Consider the following 14,554-nt stretch of genomic DNA (forward strand, 5'->3'; position numbering starts at 1 on the left):
GAGGCTACCCCAGGCCCTGGATTTGGGAGAGGGCTCTAGCTTTGGATGCAAGTCCTGGCTCAGCATTTATTCACTGTGTGATGGTGGACAAGTTACTTGACCTCTTTGAGGAAAATCCAATTTCAGCTTTATCTGAAAAACGAGGGGGAAATCCAATTTCAAAATTGCACAGATTAAAACAAGAAAAGCTAGTACCGGCAATAACAAACACTGAGCACAGTGGTTCAGTACATGGCTGTAGCGGCAGGGCCAGAGATAACGGCTTCTATCTTGATTCAAAAAAATAGAAACTTGCCCTAACTGGTTTGGCTCAGTGGATAGAGCGTCGGCCTGAGGACTCAAGGGTCCCAGGTTCGATTCCGGTCAAGGGCATGTACCTTGGTTGCGGGCACATCCCCAGTAGGGGATGTACAGGAGGCAGCTGGTCGATGTTTCTCTCTCATCGATGTTTCTAGCTCTCTATCCTTCTCCCTTCCTCTCTGTAAAAGTTAATAAAATATATTTTTTTAAAAATAGAAACTTCATTTTACAATAAGCTTTTTTAAAAATTATTTTGTGAATACCCAAATTATCTTCATAAATTTTGGAGACAACCATTAATTGACACCAAGATTATGGGTGAGAATAAATTCTCAGCACCAGGAAACAAAACAAAGCAAAAAGGTAACTACCAGATTATCTTACATCTCATCTCCATTCCCCTTGAGGGCAGGATCCATCTTAAACCTTCCTTGTCCCCCATAATGTCAAGTAAGAGTGCCTCGTGCAAATTAAAGACCCACAAATATTAATTGAAGAATTAGCAAGAGAGAGAAAAGTGCAAGTGAGTGAATGAATGGAAAGGCAGAGATACAGCTCAAGGAATCCACTGACTCAAGCGGCAGATTCTCTCTCCTCCAAATCTTCTCAGGGCACAAATATGGATGCAAACAGTGGACTGGCCTCTACAAGCCCCTCCTGGCTCTCTCGAAGCCCTGCAGGACGGCCTAGCCTGGACACTGCCAGGCTCCTTGCCCAGTGCCAAGCACAAGACCCTGGAGCTCTTGGTGTGGAAAATGGGGCCTCCACTCAAGCCTAATCAGGGTCCCACACCCTGTGTCTAACAGGAGGGATCCCTACTCAGGTCTAAACAGGGGGGGGGGGTCCCTGCCCCAGGCCTGCAGAGAGGCGCTCTCACTAGAGGACAGACTCGCTTAAAGAAAGCCCACAGAATAATCAACTGAAGACTAGCTGGAAAGAACCCTGATAACCTGGGGCGGAAAGTGGAGACCGCATAGAGACTGGTAGGAAGGGCTCCCACAGAAAGCAGCTGAAGTTCCAGAGCGATATCTCAGCTGTGGGGGGTTGCCATCGAGGACTCTGGGATCTAATCCCCAAGCTGCACCCCCAGCAGGGAGCACCAGAACTGAGAAAGGTGTGCACATAACATCTGGATGTGAAAAGCAGCATCGTCGCTGTCTGCCAGAGAAAGAGCTGGAAATGCAGTCACCCTCTTAAAGGACCAACACACAGAATTCCTTGTGCAGCCACTCACCTTGTGCTCCAGCAGTGGGAGGGCAGAGTGAACTGCAACTGTGTGAGCCAGGGTTGGGGGCTCTGGGGTTAGAGCTCAGAAGGCAGACACCCCGGTTTCCTATGCTGAGTCATTCCCTCACGCTGTGGAGGTCATCTTTCTCATGAAGACATTTGCTATCCAGGTGGTTTTCCCTAGGGGGGAAGATAATTGACCCACCCTATTGCCCCACTGTGTGGAATTCCTGAGACCTATTAAGAGACCGAGAATAACAGTTAGCCTCCAAGCAGAAGCAATTGCCCCACCCTGTTGGAAAAACTCTCGCCACACCTGTGGGAGAACATATTTGGCAATGATACATCTGATAAAGGGTTAATATCCAAAATATATAAGGAACTCATACAACTTAACAAAAGGAAGACAATCCAATTAAAAAATGGGCGAAGGACCTAAATAGACACTTCTCCAAAGTGGACATACAGTTGGCCAAGAGACATATGAAAAATATGCTCAAAGTGTATTCACCCATTTTAGTTTGAAAAGGTCCCCGGGTTCCCCAGCCCACCCCACACCCTGCCAGTCAGAGCATTAGCATCAGGTTGTCGGCCAGAAGCCTTCATTTATAAATGCCTTTGTTCTCCTGTCCCCCTTATCACCCCCTTAGCCCCCTCTCCCTCACCACCCCCTCAGCAAGTTTGCACAAAAAAACACCGTTTGTGGGAGCAAGACTCCCAACCCTGGCACAGAGCCACAAAGTGAAGTAATTGTGCAATTAGAACTTAATTGCTGGATGTAATTTCTTTCTTTTTTCTTTTTCCTTTGCCTCTCAGTTGTTGCAAATGTGTAGTTCTGCCTTGGGATGTCTGATGAGTTCCTTGTGTCTTGCCCCAGGAAGGGATGAGATTGGGGGAGGGAGAGGCTACGACAGCTGGCTGGATTTGTCTCCTCAAAGAGAAATTACAAAGTAAACCTTCCCCAGCGGCTGAAAGCCAAGGAGGAAGACATTTAACTCCAAAATCTGGTGGCAAAGGACCCCCTACTCCCCACTCCCCCCCCCCCCCCCACCCCAAGCAGGCCAGATTTTCAGTGACCTTCAGCAAAGGCTGTGCCTGAGCTTTGGCAGATGTGTGGTGTGTCATTGCATTAGCCACCAATCCACAGAGCATATACTATGGATATTCTAGGCAGGTTCCATCCCATCTAAATCCTCCCAATAGTCCTACCATCAGAGTGTCACTGTCCATCTTGTAAACGTAGGATAACAGTTTCAGAGAGGTCCAGCTACTTGCCCGGGGTCACACAGCCAGTGAATGCTGCTGCTTGAAAGTGAAGGCAGGAGCTAGCTTTTTCAGCCCCTTCTACCCAGAGGGCCTAGCACAGGGCCCCAGGACCCACTCCAGAGAACGGGCTCCCTCTCCTCTCTTCCCTGCTCAGAGCAGAGAGGCTCTACAGCAGTGGTTCTCAACCTTCCTAATGCCGCGACCCTTTAATACAGTTCCTCGTGTTGTGGTGACCCCAAGCATAAAATTACTTTTGTTGCCTCTTCATAACTGTAATTTTGCTACTGTTATGAATCGTAATGTAAATATCTGTGTTTTCCAATTGTCTTAGACGACCCTGCTAGTGGTTCTCAACCTGTGGGTCACAAGAGCAGCGGTTCTCACATCAGAAAGGTTGAGAACCGCTGCTCTGCAGTCTACGCCCTCCGCACACAGCCGCTCCCAAGCCGCATCACAGGCCTCAGTTGCTCTGGGGGCAGCCTCCTGTCCTGTCTCCCAACAGCCACAGCTGCTGCCAACACTTTCCTTCTCGGCCCCCTGACCGCAGGTTTGGGGTCCCAGCACCACAACCCCCACCTGCCTCCCGGGGCATCTTCTGAGAACTAACGGTGTGAAGAGGGCACCCCACTCTTGGCCCAGGGACTGCCCCCTCCTGCCTTCCCCATGCACTGCCGGCGGACACCTCGGAAGTCCAGGCACTAGGATGCTGCCGCCAGCAAGAGCTCTGGGAAGGGGCACTGACTGCACACTTGGCTCAGAGTTCTCGTCGTCTTTGTGTTTATGGTGCGGTCGTGAATGCTAGGGGGTTTGCCAGGTGAAGTGCACTCCTCAGAAACCATGCTGCTCACTGGGCCCCTTTTTGTCCTCCTCACATTTTCCCTAATATCCTCCCCTCACGGCGAAGTCCGTGCATGTTTCAGCAAACAAGCCCCAGCTTGAGTCTGCTACGTGTCTGCAACCCACAGCCTGCGGGCCAAATCCAGCTTGCCACTTGGTTTTGTTGTTGGTTTGTTTGTTGGTTGGTTGGTTTAATCCTCACCCAATGATGTTTTCCCATTGACTTTTAGGGAGAGGGAAAGACAGAGAGAAACATCGATGTGAGAGAAACACATGGATTGGTTGCCTCCTGCGCACGCCCCAACCAAGGCCCTGCAGCTGAGGTACGTGCCCTTGACGGAATCGAACCCGGGATCCTTCAGTCTGCAGGCCGATGCTCTATCCACTGAGCCCAACCAGCCAGGGCTGCCGCTTGATTTTGAACAGCCTTGAGCCTAAGGATGGTTTCTGCAGTGATTGGGGTAGGGGAGTGGAGGGGTGGGAATCAAAAGAAAAATAGTATTTGCAACACATTGAAAATGATCTGAAATTCAAATCTGTGTTGATAAATAAAGTTTTATTGGAACACAGCCACACTCACTCATTTGTGTGTCCTACACAAATGTGACAGAGACCATATGGCCTGCAGTGCCTGAAATATTTACCATCGGCCCTTACCGGGAAAAGGTGGTTAACTCCTGGTCTGTACCATGGGACTTACCTCTTACAGCAACTTTGTAGCCCATTTTGGCACCTTCTTTCATAACCCACTTCTCCACCCCATCTGACAGACACCCGTGGGATTCTGAGTTCAGCCCATCCATAGGGCGTGGCATCCAAACAGGACACTGACTGACCCAACCTTTGCCCAATCCCTGCCAGCAGTGACAGTGGCCCATCCAGGGAGTGGCAGCTTGGACCTTAGACCCCCTGGGTATGAATCCTGGCTCCCCATGGCCCTCACTCAGTTCCCTCCCTGTACACAGGGCGCAATAATGCCCACAGCACCAGCTAAAAGGATTCCGGTAAAAAGCTTACCACAGTGCCCATCTCATGGCAAACGTTCAGTAGATGTTAAGTTGCTGATGGGTTGAGCAGGCAAGAACGTGACCCCAAAACCTTTCTCAGAATCCTTTCTCCCTTGGTGCTTGTAGCTAATGCCATTTCTCCAGTTCTAATAGCTGCTTTACCTCCCTCCCTTCCTCCCTCCCTCCATCCAGCGCCTGCCTTTTTCCTAACTAGTAAGCTTCATGAGTGCCCTTGGCTGTCACTTAAAATGTCTTGCAACTCAATTTTTCTGACTGTACAATGGGCATAACATTTCCTCCCATGTACTTGACAGAGCTGCTGAGCAAATGGGACAAGAGAGGGGGTCTAGAAAATCGATTCGATGTTACTCATGACTCAATATCTCAGAAGCAAAACAAAATTGTATTATGAGTTGAATAATGTCCCCCCAAAAAAGGTATATTCAAGTCCTAACCCTCAATACCTATGCATGTAACCTTATTCGGAAATAGGGTCTTGGTGGATATAACCAAGGATTAAGGTGACTCCTAATGCATTGACTAGTATCCTTATAAGAAGGAGGAAATTTGGACACAGCTAGAAAGAAGAAGCCATATGATGGGGGAGGCAGAGACTGGAGGGATGCAGCCATAAGCCAAGGATTGCCTGCAACCATCACACACTCGGAAGCGACAGGAGGAATTGTTCCTTAGAGCCTGCAGAGAGCACAGCCCTGCCGATTTCAAACTTTTAGCCTCCAGGACTCGGAGAGTAAATTTCACCACTTGGCTGTGGTGAGCCACCAGGTTTGTGGTTGTTTGCTGTGGCAGCCCTGGGAGGCGAGGACGGAGTGTGAGGGGACTGCTGCCCGCTAAGCCCCCAGAGCACCCACGGTGGGACCCGGGCTGTTGACTCCGACAAGGCCACCTCCTCGCCGGGTTCCCATCACCCAGCCCCAGACCGTAACCCTCCACCAGCACCCGGGTCCTATCTTCCTCCCCCTCAACGCTGTGTCTTCACACCATCGCGGGGGTGACAAACACAAGGCAGCATGCTGCCCCAGGACCTCGGCCCGGCTGATGCCAGGTGGCACGGCTGCTGATGTCGCCGGGCCCCGTGCCAGGGGGCGGTGTGCGAGCAAGGCCTTCCTCGCTGGTGCCTTTGTTTAGTTGCCAAGGAGAGAAATGGAAAAGAGCCCGTCCCAATCAGGGCTGAGCTGCTGCCTGGTGCTTAGATCTCATCAAGCCCTAATGAAACTCAAAAATTATCTCTCACGTCCCCCCTTCCCCCCCCCCCGGCCGGAGTTCATCTGTGATTAATAACACCCGCCCCCAAATCAAGCTCAGAGGAAGGAGGCTTAGTCCCTTTTTGAAAAAATATATTTTTATTGATTTCAAAGAGGAAAGGAGAGGAAGAGAGAGATAGAAACACCAATGATGAGAGAGAATCATTGATCAGCTGCCTCCTGCAAGCCCCACACAAGCCCACAACCTGGGCATGTTCCCTGACCAGGAATAGAACCGTGACCTCCTGGTTCATAGGTCCAGGCTCAGCCACTGAGCCACACACGCTAGCCGGGCAATCTTTTTATATATATATATATATATATAAAAGTAACTATCTGTCCACTTCCCTGGCATACCTGCCCACTTCCCTACCTCTGCCATTCTATTCCTTTCTCTGATAAGGTCCCTCCCAGGCCCAGATGAATCCAGCTCTAATGCCACTTCCTCCACGAAGCTCTCCAGGATCCACTTCAACCATCTCATGGACAGGTGACCTATGCAGTCACACAGGCCCCTGAATTCAGAAGGACTCACGTTTGGGTTCATGCTCTGCTGTCTCCATCTTGAAATTCTTAATCAATGTTGATCAAGCACACTTGCATCTTTATTTTGCCCTGGGCCTCAAAAATTATGTAGCTCAAGCATGACAAACTCATGGCCGGCAGGCCGCATGCTTTGTTTAAGGCACGCGGCCCGTCGGCCGCGAGTTTGACGTGCTTGAAGCTGGTCCTGAGTCCAGCCCTCTCTAGCCAACCAGACGGAGCACGCTCTCCTCCCTCCGGGCCCTCGAGGTACTCTGCTTCTAGGTAAGGCCCTTCATTATTCACTCCAGGAATCGTTAGCAAGCTCCAGGTGGGGTGTCAGACACTGTTCTGGGCACCGAAGGGTCAGCAGCAAACAGGACAGGCCTGGTCCCTGCTTTTATGGAGCTGACGGTCTAGCATGAGGGAAACACACACACAAGAAAAGCTCAATGCGATAGTGGAAGGTTCAAAATCCCCTTGCTTTCTTGAAGTAATCATCCACTTCTACTTGTGTGTTAATTTCTATACCCTTGTCACTCCTCCATCGCTAATAATATTTCAGTAGCTCCTAAAATAAGGACCCAAATCCCTACCTTGGCCCGGCGGCCTGACCCCTCTACGCCCTCTGCCTTATCTCATTCTGTCCTCTGTGCGTCTCTCCAGGCCCCTTATACTCTGTCATTCTGCTAGGGCTGCCGTAACAAGTACCAGACACGGCGTGGCTTAAACACCAGGCGTATTTTCTCACAGTTCTGGCGGCTGGAAGCCCAAGACCAAGGTGTCCGCAGGCTTGGTTTCTCCCTGCTGCTTCTGTTTCTGTTTCTCCCCACTCGACAGGTGATGCCCTCACCTCCCACGTGATTCCTTGCCCTGCACCCTGGCTGGCTCTGTACCACCTCTAAGTACCAAGTCTGGGATGCAAACTGTTCTCCTGTTGCCCCGAGGAATGGTGCAGAGAGACCCTGGAGAAGGCTTCCCAGCACAGAGCAGAGTATGCTAATTAAGTGGCTGGGTCCCCACCCACAGCCTCACTGGCTCCCCACCCACAGCCTCGCCCCCCCTCCTTCTGTGCCCTAGACAGCCGGCTCCTCCCACAGACTGTGGGAAAGGGAGCTGAATGCCTGAGAGCCTGAAATGCCAAAATCTGCACTCTCCGCGGTGCAGTCTGGGAGCTGAAATCCTACAGCCACAGCCGAAACCCTGCCTGGGGGCTGTGTGTGCGCATGGGCGTATACTTCTGTAAGGAGATGCTTGCATGTGTGTGTGTGCATGTGTGCATGTGTGTAAGCCTGGTGTCATTACCAGTTCCAGGGCCTAGGCCATATTCTCCACTGAAACTCACCACATGGCATTAGTGCAGAAGGGAGCCCCGGAGAGGCCAGCTTTGGGCTCACTTCAAGGACACGCCTTTCTTCTGATGAATGAGCTGAGCTTGCATCACAGCTTCTCCCACCATAAAAGAGCAACCGGAATGAGGTGCCTCCGAGGGTATTCACAGCAGCACCTGTGAAGTAGTCCTCCCCCAACATTAAATTTCAGTTGGGTTAAGCTTTTGGCCTGGAAGTGTCCAGGAGAAGTTTTTGCACTGATGGACATGTCCTGCAGTCTGTACTGCCCACGTTGCCTGAGCGCCTGCTGTTTTTACAGCTGGGACTGGGGGAAGGGCAGCCCTGGGGAACAGAGGAAGACCAGAACGGGTCCAGAAAATGAGCAAAGGGAGGAAGCCTGTGGCTCCAGCCCTGGCACACACAGACATGCCTCCTTCTCGTTGCTCCTCGTCTCCCAAGCTCGCGGACTGTCCCCACCACGACTGTCCACATCCGGACCTCCTCCTCATCACGAAAGCTCACCAGAGCTCAGAGGCTAGTCCCAGCCCTGCCACGGCCCTGAGCCTGGTTTTCTATCTGCAAAGTAAACTGGTGGGTAGGTGGGAAGAGATCAACCAAAGAACTTGTATGCATATATGCATAACCCACGGACACAGACAATAGGGTGGTGAAGGCCTGGGGCAGGGGGTGGGGGCAGGCTAGAAGGGGTCAATGGGGGAGGAAAGGGGGACATATGTAATACTTACAACAATAAAGATTTTTAAAAAACACACTCTGTCCTGCCTACCTCCTGGTGTGGGTGTGAAAACCACTTTTTGTAAATAGCAATACAACCAGGAAGAGTTTAGGCAGCCGATGGCCCTCCGGCACACCAACTGCACTGGCAATGCTGCCTTCAGCCCTCTGGCCAGTGGGGCCCGAGTGGCGCTGAGAGCCAGGAGAGCGGATGGTGACGGACTCTTCCTGTCACCTGCATCCAGGGTTATGCAACAGGCTCCGGGCACAGGGATGAGCCTCCCTGGCTCTGTGAGTCCTGGCTCAGCCCCAGAAGCAGAGCCCGGCACTTCCCAGGAAAGAAAAATAAGTGGTAATGGCATTTCTGACGGGCGCCCTGGGGCCTCCGAGGGCAGGACTGCTTTTTTCCAGGTCAAGCAGGTGGAGGAGAGCCTTGAGAACCTGGGGCAAACACTGGCTGCAGCCACCGTCCAGGCCTATCCGCCGGCCACTGCCAGTCGGCAGCTCCAACCCGCGAAGGGGGCTCCGCAGGGCCAAGGACCCATCCACTCGGATCTAGGCAGCCACTTCCAACTTGCAAAAGCATTTCTGCAAAGGCAATGACAACAGGCTGGGAGCAGGAGAGGTCTACCACAATTCTGAGAGTCAAGGGTCCTGTCCTTGAGCCAATTGATAGGGAATTCGTTGAGAGCATCCAGGGACAAGTGGACAAGGACATGAACAATTCCCAGAAGACACCGCCTTTATATTTAGTCGCAGTTGCGCAGTGTTCTGCAAGGAGCATTGAGATTGCTTTGGCAATCAGAGAATTCTTTTATTCATCCAGACAGCTGTTTCAAAAAAGGCCTAAGGTGTCCTCTTTGCTGTTGTGTTCTTAGGTGCACACCCCATGTGCACTTAAACATCAGAAGCCGACAGATACTTGGCACGTAGACGAGGAGCCATCCTGGGCCTGGAGGGGAGGGCCACGGGCCGGGCACAGGAGGAGACAGAAGACAGAACCGTGAAGGGAAAGAATGGCGGCCATGGCCCGGGGTCTGCGGTCAGATACCCCTAGACCAGTGGTCGGCAAACTCATTAGTCAACAGAGCTAAATATCAACAGTACACGATTGAAATTTCTTTTGAGAGCCAAATTTTTTAAACTTCTTCTAACGCCACTTCTTCAAAATAGACTCGCCCAGGCCGTGGTATTTTGTGGAAGAGCCACACTCAAGGGGCCAAAGAGCCGCATGTGGCTCACGAGCCACGGTTTGCCGACCACTGCCCTAGTGTATGTACCAGCTCGGTTACTTAGCAGCCGTGTGACCTTGACCAGCACACTTGGCCGTCTAAGAGTCATCACCTTGTCTGTAAACTGGGGGTCACAGTGCGTACCTCTTGGTGTTGTTGTGAGAAGTCACTGGTCTGTGGAATGGACTGAGATACTGGTCTGTGGAGTGGACTCAGCCCTGTGCCCCGCACATGGTGTGCCTTCCTTAAATGGAAGCTCCAGTTTACGCTGTTACTCTGGTTGAAGAAAGCTCATTGTGGGTAGGAAAGAGCATCATGAGATGGGAGTTGAGTCCTAGTCTTTGAAGTTGCTGAGTGGCCTTGGGCAAGTCATGTCACTCCTGGGTGCCTAACAATCTCTGAAGCCTCTTCTAACCCAGACATTCTGAATCTTGTTCTTAGACCATCTCTGCCAGCCTGCTTTAAAAAATAAAATTTTTTAAATTGATTTCTAAAGACAGAGGAAAGGAGAGGGAGAGAGAGAAACATCGATGTGATAGCTAAACATGGATCGGCTGCCTCCTGCATGCCCCACTACCGGGGATCCAGCCCACAACCTGGGCATGTGCCCTGACCAGGAATCCAACCAGCAATCTAGCGATGCCCAACCAACTGAGCCACACCGGCCAGGGCTTGGCCTGCTTTCTGTTTGGGCCTCTCTGCCATTTCCATGGAGATGAGGGGCCAAACAAGGTATTGAAAAGTCCTTCCTTAAGGAAAGGTCTCCTCCCCTCCCCAGGGAGCCCGCATTCCAGTGACTCTGTTTCCTGGATCCACTGAAGCCAAAGGGATTTCCCATCCCAGCCGCCTCTGGGGCATTCTGGGCAAGGCAGCGGGCCAGGCGGCCCTTTGAGGAGCCGCCCTGGGGAGCCAGTCCAACTCCAGTGCAGCTCTGCCTTCACGGGCAGCTTTCCTCTCTTTGGCTCCAGATCCCGCCTCTCCTGCAGGTACCTGCTTGCCCTGTAGACAGAGGAGGAATTTCCCACAATCCCTGCTCGCGGAGCTAAGCCCTCAAGCTCCCGAGGACAAAACCTCAAAGAGAAGGCCTGGAATGGATGCCTCTTCTCTCAGCAGAGCTCGGTCTACAAGGGCCATGCACCCCCTCGTGCCAGTTTCCAAGGCTCCATCCTGACTCGGGAGCTGTGCCCACCTCGGGCGAGTCCCCACATCAGCAGTGCTGCCTGGGTTATGCCCTCCTAGCTCCTCTCTGCACCACGGAGCCCTCCCTCAGTGCCGGCCCCCGGGTGCCCAGGGCCACTGTATGGCCACGGGAAAGCCTGGCCATTAGAATCTTTGGTTCAAGTGCCAGGTCTGTCACTTCCTATCTGGGTGACATTAGGCAAGTCATTTCCTCAAGTTTCCATTTCCTCACCTGTAAATAGAAACGGCATCATAGAGTTTTATGCATCCGACCTACGCTTCCTGAGCACATACGCAAGTGCCTGGCATAGTCTCAGGTGCTGGGACGACACTGTGGGCAAAAATTACCTGGATTCTTGTCCAGCTGGTGTGGCTCAGTGGTTGAGGGTCAACGCATGAACCAGGGGGTCACAGTTCAATTCCTGGTCAGGGCATATGCCTGCGTTGTGGGCTTGATCCCCAGTAGGGGACATGCAGGAGGCAGTTGATGGATAATTCTCATCATTGATGTTTCTCTCTCTCTCTCCCTCTCCCTTCCTCCTCTCTCTGAAGTTAATAAAAACATCTTTAAAAAAAGACTGGGGCCTTAAGTGGTTTGACATAGAGTTCACATGCTGTTTCACCTATTTTAAGTGTATGAGGCAGTGGTTGTAAGTGTGTTTTTTACTGTGTGTGTGTGTGTGTATGTGTGTGTGTGTGTGTGTGTGTGTGTGTGTAAGGCAGGAAGTACATGCCCAGGGCTCACAGAGGAAGGACAGGGGCCTACGCGGTCCCAGGGCCTCAGGGCTGCCGGTGCGAACCCGCTGCATCTCTCGTTGGTTTGGGAGAAAACTCGGAGCTCTGGGATGCTGAGCATTTCTGTACAGGACGTGCCTGCAGCGATGAAATAACTCACGGGGGGCTGTTTGCAGCAGAGGTAGGCTGTCCAGAATCTAAAGAATGAATTCCTTTCTGGTTACGTTTCTCCGAGCCAAAGGCCAAGCTGCCGTCCTTCAGGGGTCTCCTTGATCTGGCCCTGGTGTGGCTCCCAGTATGTTTCTCTAAAATGGCCTCTTCACATGTTCCCAAACAGGATCATGCTTGTCCCCCTGCCTGAATGAGCCCCGTCTCATCTTCTTATGACTAACCCACCCACCCCCCGGCTAACCATCCATAATCTCCTATCGCACTTACAGTAACATCCAGAGTCCTGCCTGCAGTCCAGGGGCCCCACCTACCTCCCACCACAGTTCCCTCCACTCTGCCTCGGGGCCTTTGCACCTGCAATTCCCTCTGTCTCCAGCTCCTTCCCTCCAAACCCTTGCAAGGTTGGCTCTTTCTTACCCGGCAGGCCTCTCCTGGTGACACAGTCTAAAGCAGCCCCGCTGCTCTACGCACCATCCATTGCACTAACCGGTTTCATTTTCTTCATTCCACTTGTTTTATCCAAATTTTCCTGTTTGTTACCGGTTCATTTGTATTTTTATCTGGCCTCCTCCCCACTAGTAGGTATAAACTCCACGAGGGCAGTCTTTTCTGCCTTCCCCACCTGTCTCCAGCCCCGGGCAGAATCCGTGTCCCCATAGCAGGCATGTATTTGCTGAGTAAATGACTGAGAAGCTCAGTTTAGGTGGACCCGTCCACAAAGCCTTGGCCTGTTCCCTGGAACTAACCTCCCTCCTCTGAATGACCAAGCCACACTCCCTCCTGCCCTCCCTTCATGTCCTCGGCACCGTCTGCCTGTGCAGTTATCTGTGGATTTTTCCCCTCCCAGACCTCAGGCTCCTCCATGCAGCTCCACGTCTCATCCATCTCTGTGTCTCCCGCCTCCTCCCAGCCCTCAGCGAGGGGCCTGGTGCACCTTCGCCGCCCCATCCGTGCTGAGTGCGTAGCGTTGGCTGTCGTCATGGACACCTACAAGTGATTTAGAATTCCGTGTCTGCTCATACCTACCGCCGTGCTTGTCACTCTGTTCAAAATGACTGTGAATTGATGAGAACAGGGTTTCCGAAGGTGAATATCGCTGGGCAATAGAATGGAGCAAACGCAGGGCCTGGCAGGCAGGTTGCTCCGCTGACAGGTCCTCCCCGCACTCAGCATAATTGGAGGGCTGCCTCTGGGCTGTTTTGTGCCAGCGCTTCAAAGGAGAGCCATTAAAGGCAGAGGAGATGGGAATGAAATGCAGCGATTAGGGGAACGGGGAAAGGACAAATGGCTCAGGGTCTCCGTGAGGACGCAGTGCGGAGAGGGGCCTTTCTCAGTGCTGATTAGAACTTGACTTTCAGGGGCTCTGAAGGGCTGTGACTTTGTTGCCTGTCTGGTAGGTTTCCACCACCAGCCTTGAGGCTGCATTAGCTGGTCCGCATTTTGCCAGAGCGTTCCACTGGGCGTTCCGGGTACACGGAGATCTTATCAGTTGTTACCTAGCAGTGCGTGGACTTTGGGGTTGTTTTTGCTTCACCAGGACAAACGCGGCTCCCCCTGACACCCACTGTCCCCTGAAGTCTCAATTCCCATGCTTCCCTGCTCGGCCGTGTTTCCCAAACACATCAGCTCTCTTCCCACCGTTGGCGCTCACAGCTTCTTCCGGCTGGGGATGCTCTCTCCCACCACCCCTTTCCACATCCTTCCAGCAGACGGCCTCATACCTACCCCTTACGGCCAGCTCCAGCCACCGCCCTCAGCGAGGCCTTCTGAGTGACCTGCCCTCCGGGGGACCTCACTAGATCTTGTTCTTGCCTTCATCACAGCAGTTGTCATGTTGATGGTCTGTGTCCATCTGCCTCCCCCACGGGATTCTGAGATCCCAGAGGCCAAGGGCTGAGTCTGAGTTATCTCCGCTTCCCTCAAGCCTAGCACAGTGCCTGGCACCCGGTAGATGCTCAATAAATGTTTGCAGAACACGATATAGGACTCGGGTCAAAGTGTCCACTACCGCCCGGAAGAGCGGAGCTGGTTCAGGTCCTTGTCAGTGGCCCTGGATCCGTGCAGTGTCCTCCTCCTCTAGCCTCTGTCCCGGGGGCTTTCTTACTCTTAGTCCATTGGCCATATTTCTGCCAAATTGGGGCCCGATGATTGTGTGCTGAGTGAATACGCTTGTATCTTTAAAAACCCCACAAAGAAGTCATCAGTCAAAAGCATGGTTGTCATGTCTCAGAGACAAGGGCGTGAGGATGTGGTCTGAAAGTTCAGAAATTCACTGATAATGAGGGAGAGCTGGGAGCTCTCTGAAGACTGTGGGGAAGGGTGGGATGTCCCCTCCCAATCGGAGGACACCCCCCTGCCTCCTGTCCTCGCTGGCCACGCAAGGGATTCCTGTCTTGTGCATGTTCTGTTCCACGGGCTTTGGATTCTGTCTGGACCTCCCTCTGCTGGACTGTGAGCTCCTGCAGGCCAGGGGCCCAGTCTGAGTCAGTGTACAGTCTACATCCCCGATGCCTCGCACAGGGAAGAGAAGCGAAGGAAATGCTGGCTGAGTGGAATGGCTGAGCTCAGAGGCTTAGCGATTCCGCCTCACCTGTCTCCAGTCAGGTCTTCCTTCTCTGCCAGAGCCAGCAGGATCCTTGTCACACATCCAAGGTCTGAACACGGCCCCGTGTGCTGCTTTGCAAGCAGGATAATTTGCTTCTTGTTAGGAGATCTTGTCAGCCTCTTCTTTACGGAGGTGAAGTTTA

The sequence above is a fragment of the Eptesicus fuscus genome, chromosome 19 (assembly GCF_027574615.1).
Source record: "Eptesicus fuscus isolate TK198812 chromosome 19, DD_ASM_mEF_20220401, whole genome shotgun sequence".
Classification (NCBI taxonomy): Eukaryota; Metazoa; Chordata; class Mammalia; order Chiroptera; family Vespertilionidae; genus Eptesicus; species Eptesicus fuscus.